Consider the following 18,873-nt stretch of genomic DNA (forward strand, 5'->3'; position numbering starts at 1 on the left):
TCTGATCATCATTGTATTAGGGTAAATTTATCACAACTCTCAGAGTAACCAGCTCTGAAGATATGGAATTAAATACTGGGTGAGAACAACAAATTCTCCTGAAGGGGGAGGGTGATAGACTGAACTGTGCAACCTGAAATTCATAAGTTGAAACCTTAGCACTCAACGTGACTCAGTATGGAGGCAGGGCTTTCAAGGAGGTAATAAAGTTAATTGCGGTCATAAGAGTGAGTCCCTAATTCAAAAAGACTGATGTCCTTATAAGAAAAAAAAAGAGATAACAGAGACCTGTCTCTCTCTGTCTCTGTACAGGCACAGAGGAAAGATCATGTAAGGACAGAGCAAGAAGTTGACCATCTGCAAACCAAGATAATCCTCAGGCAAAACCAGTCCTGCTTTTATCTTGACCTTGTACTTCAAATCTTGAGAACTGTGAAAAAAATTAATTTCTGTAACTTAAGCCACCCAGATCATGGTGTCTTGTTATGGAAGCCCTTGTAGATGAATACAAGGAGTAAGAAAGGGTTAGATTATCTGACATACTTCTATATAAGACAGGTATAATGTTTACACGTTTACTATGAAGGCTACACTCCTGTCAAATATTTAGAAATTACAACAGAAGGAATTTCAGAAAAATCTCTGTAGCCATGTCTTAAGAAACTTTGACCATAATCATAAAATCTGCTTGCCTTCTAGTGTTATACATTTCTGAGCTACTGAGTAGTCAAGAAAAATGAGTAGCAGATTAAGAGATTTTACCATAAATCTCTTGTAACAATCATTATAACTGGATACTTTAATTTTAAATGTTTAATCTAGAGTACTCATTGTACTAAGTCTGGCTTGTGGAGATAATGAAATGTACATAGGCTTACAATTATCAAAGGTAATTTTTCTTTCAGGTAATTTAATTTATGAATTAGACTCTTACTAGATTATTTTACCCAATTGTCACACTAACATCATTCTGTAAAAAATTATCTCCTGCAAGTAGAGATATGGTAGAAAAAAATGCATTAAGTTTTTCTTTCTTTCGAACATACACAAGTACACACAACAAAATTATATACCTACTACTGGAAGAAATGACTTATACAGTTGAAGAAATAATGAAAGAATGACATTCTAAGGAATATGAAAAATTAGCACCAAGAAAACTTGATTCTGCTAACCCAACAGATATTTCAACAACACTTAGAATGCTTTCATCTGAACATCTTACTTTTACTAATTATAGGAAAAATGTTTATGTAAGTTTTACTTAAAAAAATTTTTTTTTCAGTCAGTAGATTGTTTATAACAATTTGTAATGTTTTTATTTGGGGGAATATTTGAAGCAGTTTTCTTTTTTTTTTTTTTTTTTTTTTTTTTTTTTTGTTTTGGCGGAGTCTCACTCTGTCACCCAGGCTGGAGTGCAGTGGCGGGATCTCGGCTCACTGCCAGCTCCGCCTCCCGGGCTCACGCCATTCTCCTGCCTCAGCCTACAGAGTAGCTGGGACTACAGGCGCCCATCACCACTCCCGGCTTATTTTTTGTATTTTTAGTAAAGAAGGGGTTTCACCGCGTTAGCCAGGATGGTCTCGATCGCCTTGGCCTCCCAAAGTGCTGGGATTACAGGCGTGAACCACCGCGCCTGGCCTCTTTTAATTTTTTTATTTGGCAAGTAAAACTTATATATATTTATGATGTACAACAGAATGATGGGATATATGTATACATTGCAGTATGATTAAATCAAACTAACATATCTATCACCTCAACTATTTATCATTTTTTTCTGGCAAAAACATTTAAAATCTACACTTAGAAATTTTCACTGTAAGGTATATTGTTATTAACTATAGTCACCATGATATATAATAGATCTTTTACTCTATGTTCTAGTAAAACCTAATTGATATTTTGTATTTTTTGACCAAATTCTCCACAATTCCCCAACTCCAGCCTCTGGTAACCAGCAATTTATAATAATTTTTATAATACTTTCTGTTACTATGAGTTCAACTTTTTTACACTCCACATGTAAGTGAGATCACATGGTATTTGTCTTTCTGTGTCTGTCTTATTTCACTTAATTTCCTCCAGGTTCATTCATGTCAAATGGCAAGATTTACTTCGTTTTTAAGGTAAAATATTATTGCATTGTGTGCGTATATAACACATTTTCTTTATTCATTTATCCGTTGAAGGACACTTAGGTTATTTCTGTGTCTTGACTGTGACAAATAATGCTGCAATGAACATGGGAGTGCATGTATTTTTTTGACATGCTAATTTCATTTCCTTTGGATATATACCCGGTAGTGGAATTTCTGGGTCATACGGTAGCTCTATTTTTAACTCTTTGAGAAAACTCTGTACTAGCTTCCATAGTGGCTGTACCAATTTACTTTCTCACCAGCAGTGTACAAGAGTTCCCATTTATCTACGTTCTAGCCAACACTTGTTATCTTTCATCCTTTTAAATAACAGCCATTATAACAGGTATAAGGTGATCTCTTTAATTTGATATTGAGCTTTTTTCCTTCCTTTTTTTAATTTTACCTGTTGGGTTTTTGTATATATAATTTTAAGACATTTTACTCATGCTTTAATGATATTATTTGTTTTCTTACCATTGAATTGTTTGAGTTACTTATGTATTTTCGATAGTATGCTTTTATCTGATGTGTACAGTTTGCAAATATTTTCCCTGATTCCAGAGAATGTTTCCTTACCTGGTTTATTGTTTCCTCACGTTACAAGAACTTTTTAGTTTGATGCAATCTCATTTTTGCTTTTGTTTTCTCTGTTTTTGGAGTAACTTCCAAAAATTCATTTCCAAGACCAATGTCTTGGGACCTTTCCTCTATGTTGTCTTCTAGTAGTTTTACAGTTTTAGGTCTTATATTTAAGTATTGGATTCATAATGAGTTGACTTTTGTAAATAGTGTGAGATGAGGATTTAATTTCATTCTTCCGTATGTGGCTATCCAGTTTTCCAAATACCATTTATTGAAGAGACTATTCTTTCCCCATTGTGTATTCTTGGCATCTTAGTTGAAAATCAATTGACTGTAAATGCATAGACTTATTTCTGTGTTTTCTAGTCTATTGCATTTCTCTCTCTCTTTCTCTCTCTCTCTCTCTGTATATATACATATGTTTTTACCTCAGTACCATGCTGTTCTGACAACTATAGCTTTGTAACAGATTTTGTAGTTACGTATTGATGTATCTGGCTTCATTCTTTTTACTCAAGAGTGCTTTGGCTGTTCTGGGTCTCTGGTTCTTTTGAGTTTTCATACACATTTTAGAATTTTCTTTATTTCTGTGAAAAATGTCATTAATATTTTGATAGGGATTACATTAAATCTGTATATCACTTTAGGTAGTATGGATATTTTAACAATATTCTCATCCATAAACATACACTGTCTTTCAATATATTTGTGTCTATTTCAATTTTTCATCAGTGATTTATAGTTTCAGTGTACAGATACTTTACTTCCTTGTTCAAATTTAATCCTACAGATTTTATTTTTATTTCTGTAGCTATTTAAATGAGATTGTTTTCTCCATATGTTTTTTGGATAGTTTGTTGTTAGTATATATAAGTGCTAATGACTTGTGTTATGCTGATATTGTATCCTGCAACTGTATTGAATTTGTTTATATAACAGTTGTTTGGTGGAGTCTTCTGGATTTATAAGTATATAAGATCATGTCATCTACAGACCAAGCAATTTACTTCTTTCTTCCTAATTTGAATGCCTTTATTTATTGTTCTTCCTTAACTATTCCGGCTAGGACTTCCAGAACTATGCTAAATAGAAGTCTCTAGAGTGAACATCCTTGTCTTTTTCCTGAGGGAAATATTTTAACTTTTCACCATTGATTATAATTTTAAAAATATTTTTCTGAGTAAGGAAATATTATATTTCTGCTATTGCCTGCATATACAGTGACAAAAATTTTTAAGGCAAAAAATAAAAATACATTATTTAATAAGTGTTGGTAAACTAAGACCATGTATTATAATAGTTGAAACAATAAAAACTTTGAACAGTTAGGGCCTATTACTGTCATACATACAGTAAAAGATGCAATATTTAATTTTCATTAGTCTTTTGTGGTAGTTATTATTTTACTGGCATACAGATTAGTCCAGACATCCAGTGTTTCCCTGTAGCCTTTAGTTCTTGCTACTCTTATGTGTGTGTAGGGGAATCACCCTTTGCCATTGTCTATCTTGATCACCTATTCCTACCCCTCTATGTAATTAAAGTGTCAACAGAACTGAGAGTAAGAACATCTTTCCTTAGATGTTTCTGTGCTTCATTTTAAAATCAGTATAGAGTCCTGTGTTATTGATAATATCGGGGAATTAATATTGAAATATTTTCATGCACATGTGAAAGGGACAAGGGAAGGCACATGATGTTGGGACCTGATAAGCAGGTCAAGGGCAGTTGTTTGTATGAGTCTTTTAATATGAGAAACATTACAGCAAGTTTGCTGACCAAAGACAATAATACAGTTGAAGGAACTGACAATAAATGAAAAATAATTCCAGGCAAAAATTACTTGAGTGAACTATTGTAAAAAATTCAGTGGATAATTACATAATAAATGTTAGTAAAATAATTATGATACTGTGTTATTCATGATGTTGGATTGCAGAGAAAAGACTTAGACAAGTATTTCTCCATTATATAGGCAAAGACGTTTTACTTACGTTTTCAGGACAGTAAGATCAGCTCCTTTTCTGAAAGCAGTATTTACTGAAGGGTACATCACGTGTTTTCTCCTTTCTCTCTGAGGCTTTAATTGAATAAGCTTTTTTAGGAACGGCCTTTTCATTTTTTTTTTCTCAACCACCTGTCCACTGAATTATGAGTGAACTTTCTAAAGGGATTTGTCAGATATTCATAAACTCACAGTCATTTTTGTTATTATTGCAGTCAACTGTGTGAGTTTGAATGTGGCTATTATAGTTGCAACAAAGGGAAAGAAAGTATGAAAAAAAGCAGAATAAACCTTCAATCAATGAACAGTAGAAATATTAAATCACTGCAGGAGAGTCAAATGCAGAGGTCAGAGTATTTCCAAAATATCATTTTTGTAACTATTACAGGTCTCCAAGACACTAATAAAGGTTCTTTAGTTAATGCCTTTACAAAGAAGGCTCTTTCATCTATATGTGATTTTGCACACGCTGATCTCTATGGTTGTACTACAATTTCTTGCCTAATCTGATGCTATTCATTCCATTTTTCTAGGATCAATTGAATGTTATTTTTCCTGTCATGACATCTTTAGGGGGAGTATTTTTATCAGTCCAAATTTCTTTGTACATGTTTCTGCAACAGTTTATATTAGCTACTTATTTGACACAAGATTTCTGTATTTGTCTCACCCCTGAGACCTCATCAATAGAGAATAGGTTCTGAATCTCGTTCATTTGGCACAACACTTTTGTTTTATAAATGATGGCAGCGATGACCCCTCTGGAGCGACCCCTGGGAAGATCCTGCTGCAGTAGGAGCCAGGAACAGGTAGAAGTCCCACACACTTCCAAGCTGGCAGGGTAGGAGCCTTGAACTTCCTGGGCAAAACTGTAGTTGCTAATCTGCAGCTGAAGACTTTAGCCTCTCTGTGTTTCTGGGGGCCGGAAGGAGGTAGGAGCCCCATCTTCCTGGGTGCAGCTTCAGCTGCGCAAACTGCAGCTGTGGACCTGGGCATTTCTACACTCCCAGGGGCCTGAAAAGCTCCCCATCCACACATTCCCTGACAGACTCAGAGGTACCTGCTCCCACTGCCTGGTCTCTCCCAGCTCCTGGCATCCACCCTGATCTGGGAGCAAAGTTGAGGCTGAGCCTAGTGCTGTCACAATCTGGCCAGGTGTGCACACACTCGAGGCAGTATTGATATACCAGCCCCCTGCAGCCTTGGTCCCCTCTAAACTTTGGGCATTACAAGCAAGGGAGGAAGACCGATGGGCTACTGAGAACAGCTCAGGGCAGACCTGCAGGTACCCCCTCAGCATAAACAGTCTGAGCACCATGAGCAGCAGCAGGAGGCAGACAGGCTTGTGGGGGAAAGGGCAGGTCCTTGGTAAAGTCCACCTTCGAGCTTGGGAAAGGCCTGAAGCATGGGGGTTAGGCTACCAGTCCCATGAACTGAAGTGGGAACTAATGATGCTTTTTCTGGGCCCACCCATGGCCACTCATGAACCAATCGGCATGCACTGCCTCCACTCTGAAACCCTTAAAAATTCCCAGACTCATCCATACTGGAGCACTGCAGGGGTTGGTCAACTGCAGAGAGGAGCTACCCACTCTAAAGTCTCCTCTCAGCTGAGAGCTGAACAGATCTTGGGACTACCAGCTGCAGAGAGAAGCTACTCACTCCAGGGTCTCATCTTTGCTGAGAACTGAACACTCAACAGGCTGACCTGCCTGCAGAGAGGAGCTACCCACTGCAGCTCTCTGTTGAGCTGTTCTACTGCTCAATAAAGCTCCTCTTCACCTTGCTCATACTCCATTTGTTCACATACCTCATTCTTCCTGGATCCAGGACAAGAAATCAGGACCTGCTGAATGGTAGGGCTGGGCTAAAAGAGCTGTAACAAAAACAGGGCTGAAACATGTCCCTGTTGTTCACCACATTGCGGGTGACAAGGGGAGGAGAGAAGAGCTGTGACCCTTTAGGGAGCCCAGATCTAGGAACTCCCTGAGATAGGTCTGCGACACCCTCTCTGGGGCTCTGCAGTTCCTCGGCATCTCAAAGCTTCCAGGTGCCACTATGTTCCCTGTTGCCAGCTGTGGAAGCTGCTTGCGGTATGCCTGGTCCAGTCACAACCTTGCAGGCAACCAGTGCGCATTCCAGTGGCTGGAGCTGCCTGCTCCACTGCAGCTGCATGCCTGGCTGTGAGCAGTGGCTGGGCCCAACGCTTGCTCTCTCAAGCACCACTCACCACTCTGTGCCTGATTCGCTCTTGGCAGACATGAGATTTGGGCCGGTAGTGTGAGCCGAGGGCAGGCTGCCAGGCCTAGTGAGTGGAACAAGTCCAGTATATCAGAGTAAAAACTCGGGCAAAGGCACCACTAGCCACAGAGGTTTCCAGCTGGTGAAGCAACACCCCAAGGATCCTGTGAAATAAATGAATTATGGTTTGTGAAAAAAATGAATAATAGGAAATACAATTTGCCAATTCAAATGACGTATGGAAATAGAATCCAATTAATTCATTTATCTACACTATTGTGTTTTGTAGATTTATAGATAGATTTGTTTTAGATTGAATTTAGGTAGCATTAATATGATACGTTGAGGAAGAACAAAGTTGTATCATTGACTTCCAGAAGAATGGAAGCTAGAGATGTACACATTAGATTAAAATAAACAGTCTGATTAGTATGCTATAAAGGAACTACAAAGAGTCATAGGATAAAAATAATTAGCTAATTCTAACAACTAGGAGAGAGAGAAACATTTATCAAAGAGATTGTGTAGGTTAGAAGTGGTGGATTGTGGCACGTCAAGGTGGAATTCAGGGAAAACAAATGATGGTAACTAAGGAAGAGAATAGAAAACCTTTACATGAAGAGTGTAGTTTTGTTATTATGGGGCTACTAAAGACTGGTGTAAGTAGAGCAGGAACACACCTCCGACTACAAAACCCAGGAGGTCAGATAAAAGACCTCCCTCTTTCTTTCCAACTGTTTCTAAATGTTGTGTCCTAAACTTGAAAAAATGAAATTGTATTAGGGTTCTCTGGAAAGACAGAGCTAATAGGATATATGCATATATGAAACGGAGTTTATTAAGGAGAATTGCCTCCCATGATCACAAGGTGAAGTCCCACAACGGGTCATCTGCAAGCTAAGGAGCAGAGAAGCCTGAGTCTGAAGCTCAGTCTGAGTCCCAAAACCTCAAAAGTAGGGAAGCTGACCGTGCAGCCCTTCAGTGTATGGCCGAAGGTCTGAAAGCCTCTGGCAAACCACTGGTGTAAGCCCCAGAGTTCAAAAGTTAAAAACCTGAAGTCTGATGTTCAGAGCAGGAAGCATCCAGCAAGGGGGAAAAATGAAGGCCCTTAACAAATCAACTTCTTCCACCTTCTTTGGACTGTTTGTTCTAGCTGTGCTGGCAGCAGATTGGAGGATTGGAGGGTGCCCAACCACCTTGAAAGTGGGTCTTCCTCTCCCAGTCCACTGACTCAAATGTTAATCTCCTCTGGCAACACCCATAAACACCCATATACACTCATAAACAGTCCTTTCATCCTTCAATTGAATCAAGTTGACATTTAACATTAACCATCACAGATAGCTTCATCTGGGTACTTTGAATTAATAAAACCGTGCAAAGACGTAAGAGACAGTCTGAAATCTGACCCTTGAGTTTCCTTCCTCTCTACTTTCCTGAGTTATTCGTGAAGCTTCCACTTCCCATCTGTCTTCCATTTATTGAAATTTTATTACATTTATTAATTCAAATATTTGCATTGTAGCAGCAAATTCATATATTATCTTTGTAATTTGGTGGGGTACGGGTAGAGAAGAGATAAATATGTGTGGACAATCAGCTATGATTAAACAAAGTCCCCAATATATGAAATTTCTATGCTGATTATATCACTTAAGTGTTTTCTGTGCAAACATATTGTAAAGTTATATTAATAACTGCAAAATATTCCATTACATATATGTAAAATATTTTACTTAAGCTACTATGTAGGAAATTATAGATTGTTACCAAACTCCACTAAATGAGACATTAGAATACCTATCATTTCATGTAAAGGTTTCTTATAAAATTAAGCATGCTATATATTTAAAAACAAGACATAAATTACAATTACCAATAACACATGCATAATTGAAAGATCGTGATAAGTTTATGAATGCATTCCTTGAAGAATTCTATGATTTTTTTACAGCTGCCATATAAAAGTGCTTGTGTGGTCATTTGCTTAAAGTGACATTATGAAACTCTAGGGGAAGCCATTCCCATTATTGTTTATGGTCAATGAAATCCTGTGGAGATAGAAGATTCTCATGTGGAATTATTACTCTGGTATTAATTTGGAAGATAAGCATCTAAATAGATGGTTTCTCTTCAAATAGGTTATCAACTATCAAAATATCATTTATTGAATAATATATTATCTTTCTAATAATATTTTTTCTTCATTATTTGATATTTAATGTGTGTATTTCCTATACATATATATGTAGTAGGCAGAATAATGACCCCAAAATATATTCATGTTCTAATCCCCAGAACCCTTGTATATGTTGCCTTACATGGCAAAAGGAACTTTCCTGATGTGATTAATATAAAAATCTTGAGATGAAGAGATTATTTTGGGTTATCTGGGTCACTCCAATGTAACCTCAAGTGTCCTAACAAGAAAGAGACAGGAGAGTCAGTTACAGAAAGACGTGACTATGAAAGTATAGATAAAGATAGACAGAAATTTGAAGATGTTATACTGCTGGCTTTGAAAATGGAGAAAAGGGCCATGAGTCAAGGAGTAGAAGCAGTCCCTAGAGGCTAGCAAAGGCAAGGAAACAGATTTTTCCCTAGAGCCTTCAGAGAGAATGCAGCCTTGCCAACCCATTTTAGATTTTTGAACTCAGAGCTGTAAAAGAATCAATTTGTGTTTTTTTAAGCCATTAAGTTTGTAACAATTTTTACAACTACAATAGGAAACTAACACATTGGGTTATTAATTCCATTCCATTAAATGGCAGTGCCTAATTCCTCTGAAAGCACACTTTATTTCTATCATCATAGCAATTAATATCTGTTATACTAATTGCCTTTTCATTTTTCCATACCCCCACTTCCCAACACCAAGAAAAATGGGGAACTCTGGGATGCAACATTGTCTCCATCTCCTTCAGTTGATTGTCAATGCCCAGGAAAATATAATACACAATAAGGGTGTATAGGTCCATTCCCATGCTGCTATAAAGAACTACCTGAGACTGGGTAATTCATACAGGAAAGAGATTTAATTGATTCACAGTTCCACATGGCTGGGGAGGCCTCAGGAAACTTACAATCATGGCAGAAGGGGAAGCAAACATATTCTTCACATGAATGGCCAGAAGGAGAAGTGCTAAGCAAAAGGGTGAAAAGCCCCTTATAGAACCATCAGATTTCACGAGAACTCACTCACTGTCATGAGAACAGCAGCATGGGAGTAATTGCCCCCATTATTAAATTACCTCCCCTTTGGTCCCTCACATGACACATGGGGATTATGGGAACTGCAATTCAAGATGAGATTTGGGTGGGGACACAGCCAAACCGTATCAGAGAGCAATACATATTTGTTGAATAAGAAAATTACTAGAAAATTTTAATGGCTTTATAAATGAGGTATTTGTGTAGTTTAGTATTTATCCTAAAAATACCTAATTTATATCATTTCAAATGTTCACCAATGATGAAGTGATCACTTTTGAAGAAAATTTGTTTTAAAAATTTAAAAGATTTTTTTTACTTTAATACATTTTATTATTGTATTGAATGCAATTTTAAGAAAGTCTCATGATTACTGGGTCAATGTATGGCCTTCTCAATGTTTGTTTTTATTGATTTAATTTCTGGCATTTTTTTTTTTAACTAAGAGTGGCTAAGAGAAATGAACCCATGTAAACTTTCCCTTTATGTGCTACTGGAGTGATTTGTCTTGGTTTCTCAGTGGTAAGAAAATTTTTGCTCTTTTTTCGGAAGTTATTGTATGCTTATTTGGTGAGAGTTATTTTTTTGCAGGGTTTGCTTTTTCACATGCACAAGAGAAATCTTCAACCAGTCATATTTTCATTTTCACTTTGTCCACCAGGAAAACATACAGTCACTCTGCAACTCAACTGCTGTAACTATATAGCATCTAAAGATTTGTATGTAAGTAACTTTGCTTTCTTTGATTTCTTGACTTCGCTTTCACATTTTCTCTGACCCTATATTTGTACATTATACTACATATATTACAATTAGTTAATTGAAATCATTTGTTTCCCAAGACAAAGACTTATAAAAACAACTCCAAATGAATTATTACTGGTAAAAGGCAAAGCTTTCGATGTTCATAGTTTGACTTAGAAATAGCTACTTTAGAGTAGCTGCACCACTAGAAAGATGGCGGAGCAAGAGCAAAGAAAAATCCCTTTGGTTCCAGAAAATCTGCTGAAAAAGAGGAAGGCTTATCAAGCCCTCAAAGCCACCCAGGCAAAGCAGGCACTTTTGGCAAAGAAGGAGCAGAGGAAAGGAAAAGGGCTCAGGTTTAAGCGACTGGAATCATTCCTACATGATTCCTGGCGGCAGAAACGTGACAAGGTGCGTCTCAGACGACTAGAAGTGAAACCTCATGCCTTGGAATTGCCAGACAAACATTCCTTGGCCTTTGTTGTACGCATCGAAAGAATTGATGGCGTGAGTTTATTGGTGCAGAGAACCATTGCAAGACTTCGCCTAAAGAAAATTTTTAGTGGTGTCTTTGTAAAAGTCACCCCCCAGAACCTAAAAATGCTGCGTTAGTGGAACCTTATGTGACCTGGGGATTTCCAAATCTGAAGTCTGTCCGAGAACTCATTTTGAAATGTGGACAAGCCAAGGTCAAGAATAAGACCATCCCTCTGATAGACAACACAGTGATTGAGGAGCACCTGGGGAAGTTTGGCGTCATTTGCTTGGAAGACCTCATTCATGAAATTGCCTTCCCAGGGAAGCATTTCCAGGAGATCTCATGGTTCTTGCGCCCTTTCCACCTCTCAGTGGCCCGACATGCTACCAAAAATAGAGTGGGCTTCCTCAAGGAGATGGGCACACCTGGCTATCGGGGTGAACGCATCAATCAGCTCATTCGCCAGCTGAACTAGACCCATGTGTCAAACTGTGGTAAATTTTTATCAATGAAGTGGAAGCATGTGTTTAATTGTTTTGGGAATTTTTATCAAGTATCTTCAGAGAAGATTATTTCCTGCTTTATCTTCAAAAACTGGAAAGGAAGGGTCAAAGAAAAGACAGTGGCTGGCCAGGCGTGATGGCTCACGCCTGTAATCCCAACACTTTGGGAGGCTGAGGCGGGCAGATCACCTGAGGTTGGGGGTTCGAGACCAGCCCGACCAACATGGAGAAATGCCGTCTCTAGAAAAATACAAAAATTAGCTGGGCATGGTGGCATATGCCTGTAATCCCAGCTACTCGGGAGGCTGAGGCAGGAGACTTGCCAGGCGGAGGTTGCGGTGAGCCGAGATCACGCCCTTGCACTCTAGCCTGGGCAACAAGCGAAACTCTGTCTCAAAGAAAAGACAGTAGCTTATGTTCATGGCAAGCATCTCTCATCACACTCCAGTTCCAAAGAAAAATTCCAGTGTTTTCTACATTGGGTACTGCATCGTCTGAAATCAGCACATTCCGTGGAGGAAGGAGTCCTGCTTTGTTGCATCTATCTTAGGGTTTAATGTTGGTAAATGAGTCACTCTAGCATTTGTACAAGGCTCCCTAAGACTCCTGCAGCAGTTGACCAAGCCCAAGGACATAATTGAATCTGGAGAGTCCTAGGGCCTTGTTTTGAAAAAGACTTGAAATACACATAGGAAGAAAGGCATACAAATAAATGTTCACTTGTCTCTGCAAAAAAAAAAAAAAAAAAAAGAAAGAAATAGGTACTTTAGTAGACACTCAAATTTTGACAGTTTCACATTTTATTTTCTTTATTTCTAGGTATGCACATTTACTTCAGAATGTGATAATCTGTCTAAATGTTTTAAACATTTATATCTCTTATTTCTGTTTTATGTATAATTACATCAGTTATAATTTCTATACCTTAAATAGAAGTAATGAAAGCAGTGTTTTATGCTTTCTACAGGATTAATAGAAAGACTCATTTATGGACACCCATTACTAAAAGCAAAATATGTATATTTTTTATTTGATCTTTATTTTTATTTTAAGTGCTCTCATATTTCAAATGTAAACTCAGAGGAAGAAGGAACCATGACTCTATTATTTTATTCAGCAAACATTTATTAACTTATACCATAAATACCACGAGGCAATGACTGTTCACAAATTATTCAGATGAAGATAACTGAGTCACTATCCTCAAGAAAGTTACGGGCTACTGGGTAATTGCAATATGAATTGCTATGATCCATAACATTCCTAATGCATCGCAGAACATAAGCTGATTCTACTATGGGTGAGCATGAGAGCAGAAATCATACAGGAAATTTCCTTGACTCTTCCAGGTTTACATTTGTGCGCCTCACATCTCTATTATTCACCAGAAAAATATTCATTAACTGATAATAAAATGTTATTATGATACTTTTCCTAAAACAAAACTTAAACAAATAAAAATTCACTAATATCTGAGTGTTTTTAATTGCAATAAATTAAATGTTTAATTCATTTTATTCTAATTTTATTCTCTTTGTGTACAATTATTTGCCAATAACAGTCTTGTTATTTTCAACTAACTCATTTTTGGAGTTAAACCAGAGAAAACAGTATCATAGCAGTCTTACAAGTGCTAATTGAGGTTTAGGGTTATTGGTAATTGAGGATTGGGGACATTGAATGCTACAATCAAGGCTATATAGCAAATTGTTAACAGAATAATTTATAAAATTTATATTGAACTCCTATCCCACCATTCTTGACTTTAGCTACTAATTATTTATTTGCACTTTGTTTTGCATTCAAGTTCAAGTTATATACCTCTACTTCAAAATTTTTATAAGAATATATATTGCATATAGTATTTTATTATATATCACATATTATATAAGTATATTTTAAATGTATATATTACATGTACATGTAAAACATTGTATATGAATACAAACATCTCCACTTAAAACTGTAATAAATGCCAGCTCAACTGGTATAAAACCAAATTTGTTATTTTTCTCCTCCAGACCTGAGCCACCTACAATGGTTCTCAGTTGTTGGCAAATTTATTCCTTCACTTATTCAGTCCAAAACTTAGCAGTTAATCGTATTCTCTTTAACACACCTTGCATCCTGTCTATCAGGAAAAAAAAAAAAAACTTGGAAATTTCACATTCAAAATGCATCCATTAATCCAAACACTTTTCTTAGCCCAGGTCCCCTGACATGTTTTATCCGGAATATGATAGCTATAGTGATCTTTTAAAAAATGTAAATCAGATTAGATTAGGACACTCCTCTGCATTCTCTGCATACAATTCTCACTGAATCCATAATATAGTCAGAAGAGAAGTCACTACAAGGTCCTAATCCTTCCTTCCTTTATCTCTGATTGCATTTCCTACTGTTCTCTCAATGGTTCACTTTCCTCAAGCTAAGGTGATTTTCTTAAAATTCCTGGGAACTGCCAAGTATGCTCCCCCTTAGGGCCTTTGCAATTACTCTAGTTTTGCTTTCACCACTCTCCTCCCTGACAATCAGCTGCTAATTTCCTCACCTTATTAAGCCTTGCTCAAATATCACAATTTCATTCACCCTAACATTACATCACTCCCTTAGCCCATTTTTCTGATCTTTTTAATAAGACCTATCATTTTGCAACATTTTATAAAATGCATAATGTTACTTTTCTGCTATGTTTACTATATGTCTCCTCAATTACAATATAAGCTTCATAAGGGCAAAGATTCTCATTTGGTTCTTTGATGGAGCCCAAGAATATGAATGGTGCCTGGCACAACAAGAATTCCATCAATATGAATGAATGAGTGAATTTTAAAAGGTGAGAGACTGCAATGTGGCAGTGCCATATTACTACCATTTCTAAGATGGTGAATGTCTTAATAAAATATAATAAAAATTATATTGGAAGGTACTTTCTAACTGAACTACATTTTATTTGAAATAACTAAATATACAACACTCTTTTAATCTTAAATATATGCAAATTATTTTATACTTACGTGGAAATTTAAAATTTTAGCTAACTCTAACTTTTTATATTGCATTAACGCAGTCCACCATTACTTTATTATATAATCATTCTTTTTTTTCACCTTTTATTTAAAAGTAAAACTTACCACTGTGTCATTTTAACAGTTTATATCAAGGCTAAATACGTTGTTTTACTTATTTATTTTTCCGTACAAAAGTATCTCCTTCCAAACTTTTGGCTCCAAATATCAAACAGAAAAACTTACATTCTTCCAGGCTTGAAAAAATAACAATAACAACAACAAAAACGCCACATGGCCTTTAAGATCATATGATCCTTGACCCTATAGTTTCATGTGGTTTCAATAGCCCCGTCTGCCAAACTGAAGATAGAAAACCAATTCTACCTCCTGCTGTTGCCACTCAGGACTGTATCACTGAGTGTTTCAAAAGACACCTTCTCAAAAACAGCATGAAGTAAACGGCTTTCTAATATGAGAAAAACAACCTTGACTCTGAACATCACTTGGAGGTAAATTTCAGTCTCTTAGTTTTTTTCTTTATTTTCAGCGAAGTTTTCAGACAGAGGTATAGATATAATCTCTCTTTCTCTCATGCACACACACACTACCTCTCTAACAAGCATGCATACACACACAGAATTCCCACATATCTCAATCTTCTATATTGTGTATAACTTTGTGTTTTAAATCTTGCTGTCTTAAAATTTGGGTTGAAATAATCTCTTTTCTTTCTCTTTTGTTTATTTTATAACCAGAAATAATTGGAGGTAAAGACCTTAAATTTAGTCAACTGAAATAACTGGTTTGCACTTTATATGTGTGTCATTATTGTCTGCGAAGTTGAAATGTTGACCTTGCACTTGTTTTGTTATTGTTGTTTCTTCCCCAAACCTCCACCATAATCACACAGCTGTATGGGTCTTCCACAGCCTCATGTATTGCTGTTCATTTAGTTGGAATAATTTTTCATCATTTAGATGTTTGCTAGATAACAATATTTGTCAGATCTTCTAAGGCAGCGTTGCCTAGCTATTGGCTTTTTTTGTTTGTTTGTTTTAAAAGAAGAATATTTTTGTGATACTCAATAGATGATAAAAAGTCATTTGATAAAACTCAAACTTCATACTAAGAAAATTTCTATATAAAATACAAATAGAAATTAATATACATTAAATATCAGAAAACATAAAAGCAAATATCTTGAATATAAAAACCTGAAAATTAATAAGATAATATGAGAAAGTATCTGCCTCCAAAATATTATAAAGATCAATTTTTTATTACTCTAGGAAACAAAAACTTAAAAAATGGCAAGCAAATATATTCTCTTTGAAATATCAACCAAAAGTTAAAATGCAGACAAATTAATATAACAAATATCTGAACTATATGAAAAATGATTTTAAGAAACACAGCATAATATTTGAATAAATTACTTATAAAATGTTCTTGAATGCAAATAATCAATGTCTCACTTCAATATGCAAATTTAATAGAAATTCCATTTGAATTTTGACAGATTTTTCTTTTAGATTGGATAAAATCATCTAAAAGTTTATATTTAAGATTTTAGCTCCCAAACAGCTTGAAAGATAATGATGAAACTAATAGTAAGAGTCAGTTAGTCATTTATGTATCTATATAAATGAAGCCACACTAATCTAATCTCCTGATAATGGCAAAAACCTTAAGTAGAACATTGGGGAAAGAAGGACTTATTTATTAAATAATAATAACCTCACTAAAAACTACAGGAAGAAGACAAAAATTGAATTCTTGCCTTACATCATATAGGAAAACATTCTAGGACATGAGGCAGAGCAAGAAGGCAAAATAGAAGGCTACACTGATCATTGCCCCCACCACCCCACCACAAGAACACCAATTTAACAACTACCTACACACAAAAAAGCTCCTTCGTAACAGCAAAAAATCAAGTGAGCGCTCACAGAATATTGTTTTTAACTTCATGTTGCTGAAAGAGGCACCGAAGAGGGTCTTGAGTTAAAAAATGCCACTCCTTCCCCATCTCACAGCAGTGGTGGTGTGATGTGGAGAGCACTTTTGTGCACTGGGAAGAGGGAGAGCCCAACAATTATGAGGCATTGAACTCAGAGTTGTCCTATTATAATAAAAAACAAAACCAGACCCAACTCAGCTTGTGCTCACCAATGGAGGGGGCATTGAACTCAGCCCTAGGCAGAGGGGAATTGTCAATGCGAGTGGTGGGAACTTGATACCTTGCAAGCTTCTCCTGTGAGCCTGTGGTGATGGTAGTGATGGGGTGAGGAACCTCAGCCTTTGTAAAGGGGAGGGAAGGGCTGCATCTTGTGTTTTGAGTGATAGCTCAGCCACAGTACAGTACAACACCAGGTAGACTTCAAAGGATTTTCACTCCAGTCTCTAGATCCCAGATAGCACCTCTGGACACATCTGAGGACTGGGGGAACTCACTGCCCAGAAATGAAGGACACAGCCTATATGACTTTGCTGTCTGCTCACTGTAGAGCCCCAAAGTCCTTGAACAAACATAGGTGGTAGTCAGGTAGTGGTTACAGTGGTTCTTTGTTGAGACCCAGTACTGTTCTCTCTTTAGGTCTGATCCCACAGATTCTTAGAGGTGATGTCCACAGCCACCCATTTCCAGGTGGCTTATAACAGAGAAGAGAAAATGAATAATTATAATAATTATATAATTGTAATAATTATAACGAATAAAAGAAAGAATAATTATTCCAAATCTTCTTCAAGATTATCAAGGTGGTACCTTTATGCATCTGCAAGGATCACAGTATTACTGGGCTTGTAGTGCCTCCTAAAGCAGATATAGCTTAGATCAGTACACCCAAGTCCTTTCAAATGTCTGGAAAGCATTCCCCTTGGGTAGAAACCAGTCCAGACTGAGGAGACTGCAATAAATATCGAACTCTTCAATGGCCAACACAGACAAACATCTACAAGTATCAAGACCATTCAGGAAAACCTGAAATCACCAAATAAACTAAACAAGGTACAAGGGACCAATCCTGGAAAAAACAGATATATGACCTTTCAGAGACAGATAATTCAAAAGATCTGTGTTGAGAAAAGTCAAAAAAAAATTCAAGATAACACAGAGGAGGAATTCAGAATTCTATCAGAAAAATGTAACAAAAAGGTTGAAATCATTAAAGGGAATTAAACAGAAATTCTGGAGCTGAAAAATTAAGTTGGCATACGGAAGACTGCATCAGGGTCTTTTAATAGCAAAACTGATAACCAGAAGAAAGAATTAGTGAGCTAGAAGACAGGCTATTTGAAAATACATAGTCAGAGGAGACAAATGAGAAAGGAATTTAAGAAAGCACACCCAAAGGATTTAGAAAATAGCCTCAAAATGACAAATCTAAGAGTTATCAGCCTTACAGAGGAGGTAGAAAAAGTGATAGGAGTAGAAAGTTTATTCAAAAGGATAATAGCAGAGAACTCCCTAAAGACAAAGAAGGATATTAATATCCAAGTCCACAAAGGTTATAGAGCACCAAGTAGATTTAACCAAAAGATCTACCTCAAGACATTTGATAACCAAACTCCCAAATGTTAAGGATAAAGAACGTATCTTAAAGCAGCAATACAATAGAAACACATAACATACAATGGAGCTCCAATACGTCTACCAGCAGACTTTTCAGTGGAAACCTTACGGACCAGGAGTGACAAATTGTATTATTAGATGGTAAAGGAAAAAACCTTCTACCCTAAACCATTATACCCAATGAAAATGTCCTTCAACCATGAAAAAGAAATAAAGACTTTCCCAGAGAAACAAAAGCTGAAGGATTTTATCAACACCAGACCTGTCCTACAAGAAATGGTTAAGGAGATATTTTAATGAGAAAGAAAAAAACATTGATGAGCAATAAGAAATCATCTGAAGGTACAAATATCACGGGTAATAGCAAGTACACAAAAAAAT

At 36.4% G+C, this 18,873-nt stretch overlaps 1 pseudogene across 1 annotated transcript; it reads left to right on the top strand.

Annotated features, from left to right (window-relative positions):
* The first annotated feature begins 11,087 nt into the window (after positions 1-11,087).
* LOC101014535 lies at positions 11,088-12,055 on the top strand (annotated as a pseudogene). Its single transcript, XR_161291.5, has one exon. The product of XR_161291.5 is annotated as a 60S ribosomal protein L7-like 1 pseudogene (transcript).
* Positions 12,056-18,873: the final 6,818 nt, after the last annotated feature.

The sequence above is a fragment of the Papio anubis genome, chromosome 7 (genome assembly GCF_008728515.1).
Source record: "Papio anubis isolate 15944 chromosome 7, Panubis1.0, whole genome shotgun sequence".
In the NCBI taxonomy this organism is placed as follows: domain Eukaryota; kingdom Metazoa; phylum Chordata; class Mammalia; order Primates; family Cercopithecidae; genus Papio; species Papio anubis.